The sequence below is a fragment of the Triticum aestivum genome, chromosome 6A (assembly GCF_018294505.1).
Source record: "Triticum aestivum cultivar Chinese Spring chromosome 6A, IWGSC CS RefSeq v2.1, whole genome shotgun sequence".
Taxonomy (NCBI): Eukaryota; Viridiplantae; Streptophyta; class Magnoliopsida; order Poales; family Poaceae; genus Triticum; species Triticum aestivum.
Window position 1 is genome coordinate 3,771,489 of NC_057809.1, and position 5,653 is coordinate 3,777,141.

The 5,653-nt window shown below is 44.0% G+C and overlaps 1 pseudogene; it reads left to right on the top strand.

The window, feature by feature from the left end:
* Positions 1-714: 714 nt before the first annotated feature.
* LOC123131529 (uncharacterized) lies at positions 715-1,642 on the top strand (annotated as a pseudogene).
* Positions 1,643-5,653: the final 4,011 nt, after the last annotated feature.

The window sequence follows — 5,653 nt, forward strand, 5'->3', positions numbered from 1 at the left end:
TGCGTGGAGGGAGAGGAAGAGGAGGGATCACGTGGGTGAAAATGAGTGGACAAGGGAGAGGCGCTGGCCCACAAAACGGCGATTTAGGCCCCCAGGAGCCCCCCGGTGCGCTGGGTGTGGCATGGGGCAGCCAGCACTAACTTTTGCTTTTGCCGGCGAAAAACAAGGACTTGGGGGCCTGACTGGGACGTTTTTTGCCCGCCGGCGCCTAAAAAGTGGCCTGGGGGGACGTCTTGGGGGGCCTAGTGGAGATGCCCTCAGCTGCGGACGGGAGAAAGCAGGAGCGGAGCCGCCGGCGACCACCGCCGCCCCGTCTCCGGCAGCCACCCACCGGTGATTCGAGGTCTGGCAACCCCTACTCCTTCCTCTCCTTCTCCATCTAATCTACCCCCTTCTTCTTTTCTCTTCTTAATTTTTACCTGGTACTAGTAGAAAACCCTAGCCAGATTCCCTCCTCCTAATCAAATATTAAACCCTAACAATCCTCCCCTGCTGCAGCTCATGGATCCCTCTGAGATTTCCCACGGCCAAGGGTAAGAAGATTCCCAATCCATTTCCTCGCCCTCTGCATTACTTTGTGTGTGTGTCTATATATATATATGTGTGTGTGTGTGTGTGTGTGTCGATACTCCAATACAGCATATAGGTAAAACTGTGTCTACCATAGCTTGCCATAGAACATATATGTGTATCGTATATATATATGCTGGATGGATGGATGTATGTACATATATGTGTGTGGGATAAGATAATGGGAGAAACCAGTTGATTAATTATTACTTGTCGTACGCTATGCTGTATTGGAGTATCGATCATGGATGTGCACATGTGTGTTGGATGTTTTATTTGCAACTGCCTCGACGCGCATATGTCTGTGCATTAAATACTTTTTTTTCCATGCCAGGGCCGATCCCATTCCCAGCTCGCTGCGTGTGTACAGCAGGAGGCTGCGCCGTTCAGTGCCGCCGGCCGGCCCCGTGCACAAGGTGCTTGCCGGCCGGCCTCGTCATCGAGATCCTCGTCCGCCTCCCTCCAAAGCCGTCCTCTCTCCTCCGTTCGTCCATGGTATGCAAGCGCTGGGGCAGCATCCTCTCCGACCCCCACTTGCGCAAATGCTTCCGCAAGCACCACCGGAAGCCTCCTCTGCTCGGCTTCTTCCAAGGCTATGCCGACCGCTTTGCTCCCATCTTGGACCCGCCGAACCGCGTCCCTGCCGCGGGCTTCTCCCTGCCCAGGAGCAGCACACCCTACAACGACCACGGAGAATACATGGGCTGCCGGCATGGCCTCGCTGTCGTAATCAATAAGCATGAGCGCAACACCATTGTGTGGGACCCACTCACGGGCCGACATCACATCGTGGCTTTTCCACCAGGACTCGACGACGCCTTTACGGAGAGTTTCTGTATGTGGCATGGCGCTGTGTTGTGTGCTGACGCCGAAGATGGGCATGTGCATGGAGATTGCTTCTTGAGCCCGTTTAAATTGGTTTTGGTATGCTGCGGTGGATACGATATGCAGGCATTTTGTTCTGTCTACGACTCGGCGTCTGGTGTCCGGGGAGGTGTTTTCTCAACCATGTGTTTTCAGCTCTTACTTATGGAGGATGGCGGACTTGGCCTCGCCGTTTTGTTGGACCTGACCATCCAATTACGGGGCAGGAAATCTAACTGTGATGGTGCTGTCGAATGGGTGTTGCTGCAGAAAACCATTCCACTGGAGGGGGTGTTTCCAAGGAGAATGCATTCTTTATTTTTCGTCGGTTATGATGAGGACACAAATGTGATTGTTCTCACTACGCCGACAGGAAATTTCACACTCAAACTTGACTCCATGCAGATTAAACAGATTGTAAAGAGAAACACCATGTGTTTGGACACCTTTTATCCCTACAAAAATTTCTATACTGCGGGTAATACCTCCTTGTCTACATTGCACAAGCTTTATGATTTTGTGCTTGTAATGATATTTTCATCGGAGGGTTTCTAACAATTGGAAACTGGCAACAACTGCAGTAAGAGAATACAGTGAAACCATTTGCTATGTGAATAGTTTACCACTTGGCATATCTAGAAGCTTAAAGCTTGTTAGGTTTTCTCATTCACTATGTTTCCTTGCAAGATTAAAATTTATCTTGATACTAGTCATCAATTAGTCTTTTTGGTGAGTGATAATCGTCAATTCGTAATGCATGCACTTTAATTTTATTCAAACGTAGTACTAATTCTTTAATTTCACATAGTACTATGTAATGCTTGTTTTGTAACTCAGGTTTCCCAATCCGAGCATATATTGTTTTGGCATGTTGGTCAATAATTCGTACAAGCTCACTTGTACAAGTCCCAGCATTTATTTTTCTGGACCTGGCAATAGATGTGGCTTCATTTACTATCCTTGCCACAAAAGCCAGTTTCCCATACTCTAATTGCATGAGTATATAGTGGTTTGCACATATGCCTTCTTCGTTGACTCAACTTCTCTTTATTTTCATTTGGTTCTGTGCTTCTTTTGCTTCGGGAACTGCGATCACACAAGATCTGCTAACGTGCTATCTTGGTCAAAAAACTTAGGTAAATTTATCTTTTTGTACAACTTTTTTCTTGGTTACTCAGTTTACGTAAGGATGCATTGTCTATGCATTTTTGAACTGTAAAGGACAGTAGGAGAGGCTCCTACAGTCTTGTATTAATGAAACAAAATTAAGGATAGTAGGAGAGGCTCCTACAGTCTTTGACCCTAACCAAAAGAGAAGATACTAGTACAAGGTTTTCAGGTAATTTGTTGCACTAGGGAGCTTATGAAATCCTCAAGCTCAGACTTCCCCCTATATCTCAACAATGGCAAAATCTTGATTAAATCTAGACAGCCATGATCTGTGAGAGTGGGGAATTCTTTGGAAGACCATTTTGTTTCGTTCTTTCCACAAGGACCAAACAGCTGCAGCACATGAACATGAACATGGGTCTGTCCCAGGCCTATTTGGCAGCAGTTAATAAGTTAAAATCTATCTCCATCAGACCCCCAGTTGATATTCAGAGAGGCTAAGTGTACATTGTCTGGCAGAAGGACATGGGAAGAATAGATGCACAAGAGTTTCTTCAGTCTGAAGCTCGTAGAGGAAGAAGTTAACATTTCTTTTCAACACCTGGTCCAGTGATGTAGTGGCATCTGCGTAGCATGTTGTATGTGTTCAACCGATCAGAGAAGAGCAGGCAAGCAAAGAATTTCAGCTCCGCTGAGTTGCTGTGTGGCAGTGTTGTTCCGAATCTCTTGGACCTCCTCTCTGGCCTGCATTAATAAGGCGAGGTGGAAGGCCATATTCAGTGATTGAATGTCAAGGAACTCCTGTGCATTGTCGATTCTTATATTTGAAAAAAGCATACCTTTGAGTAGAGATACCAGAAATTTTTGCGCTGTACTCTGAGCCTCTCACATGGGCTCGGCACAGATAGTAAATCCGGACCGAGTTCAAAATCTTGGAAGTTCAGTTTTTTTACCTCAGATGATAGGCGTCAAGTCACTGATCTTTTAGTTTCTAACATGATCGTACGTAGTTATATCGTAAGAATCTTTAAAATCTGTCAACAAATGGGTGCGAGTATAAACTAAATATTCTCTTTTGCTGTTCCCCGGTTGTAGTGTTAGTTTGTCTAATAACACTGCACGATTTGGTTTGGATATTTTTTGTATAATTTTACCTATGGGAAATTCAATTTTATTTTGGGGGATCATACAAATTTTGGCTTTTCTGTCAGAGAGTATTAGCAATTTGTTTTACTGAGATGACATTGGTTTTTCTGCAGGTATTAAGGGTTCAATTCGGCATGGCTAGTTGGTGTGGGGAAGTTCTTCTATTTATAGTGCGGTCGACGCTCAAAATATCCTGCTATGTAGTATGTAGGTTCTTCCGCTATGTAAGCTGTGTCATGTGAAGTGGTTGAGACTGAGATGTCTCCTCTATGTAGTATGTAGGTTGTCCTACTTTTCTTATGTGGTGTGGCCTATGAAGTGGAACTTGTCGGATTTAGGCGTGCAAACTCTTACTCTTGTATATTCTCTAAGATCAGCAGACATCAGTCAGTCAATTTGCGTGCCTGATTAGTGACTCGTGGAATTGGTTCGGCTAATGCTTTGCTCTGTGATGCGAGGCACTAGCAAGTTGGATGGACAAGAAGCAGTAGGCTCTGGCACTTTACAGAGTTTCTTTGTGAAGTCCCCTAACTGTGAGTCTTGCTAGTGATCAAACTGTGATAATGCTCTGCTCACATCACCACTTGCAGCAGAAGCAGACAATGCTTGCATCCCCTGCCCTAGTTGCCTACTTCAACCTTCATTGTTGGGTTGCAACATGACCCTCTTTAGCACCTCTGATGTTTTCAGTACTTTCAACAGTATCCCCTGCTTCATCCATATACACTTTTATATTCCGGTGTCTGGATATTCGCCACCGATAAATTGTCATGGTTATTAACTTTAGTTGGATTTCTGGATTGCAAGGAAAATGCTGACAAATCAAAAAAATGTTGTCAGTTTTTGTTTGAACTTCAAAGAGTTTTTGTTTGAACTCAGAGGAGATGTTTGCCTAATTGGGTTAGACTGACTTGGCTCTTTCTTGGAGGAGACAAATCAAAAAAATGTTGTCAGTTTTTGTTTGAACTTCAAAGAGTTTTATGACTTGGCTCTTGAGCAAAAGAGTTGTGAGATTTTGTTTGAACTTTATTTGACTGGAGAAAATTACTGTTTTTTTCCTTAAATGCTAGTCTTATTCTGGATCTGTCATAGAGATTTTTCTTGTCCTCAGTTACACTGAAGATACTTTTCAGATCTTGGACTTGCCATTTCTGACACTTGTCCAATAAGTTGGTCCTCCAGGAAAAACAAAGACCGCAGCGGCCTGGCGAGAGAGCCAACTGGTGACTGCCACTGTGATGTTTTTCTTCCGGACGCACCTTGGCCTCTGGGGCTATGTGCGCATAAGGAAAAATGCTGCCTTAGATCGTTTCTGCTGTCAAAATTAAAATGTTTGGCCGTGATGTTCAGTTTTTTAGCACAGTTTCAGTTCTATACGTTTTGACCTTTGAGCCATGCCCTGCTGGCCTGCTCCATGCTCCATTCTCAATTTCCTTGCAGTACAGACATGACATTCACAATGTCGTAGCCTGCACTCGACCTGACCTTGTAGATTTTTTTTTCTTGTTCATGCAGTCTTCAACAGCATACGTTGAATACCTCAATTCAGTCTCCATCACGAAAAAAGAAAGAGAGATAGATTCACTCATAGACTACTGTGTATTGGTCAATTAGTTCATTACAACATAATACTACACAAAAATCAAAAATTTAAGTAAAGTAGTTGAAACTCTGTACTGGTTAAGTAGTTTGTGAATCTTGCTGTGTTGGTGGTACATCAATTGGAAGAAGCATAATAACATGCTTGGCATATAAAGAATACTTCACGGATAATCTCTTGTTGGCCAAGATGGCTGCTTACAGGAAAATCAATGATGACTCGATCAACTGGATGTGTCGCACTCCAATTAGCAATTTTCTTTAGGACACTTTTTCTATCCAGACTGCTGTTTACCATATTAACAGGAACATCAATGGAATAGCTCATGATTGTGCTCATCAGGTTCTCAACTCAAGAGTAGAC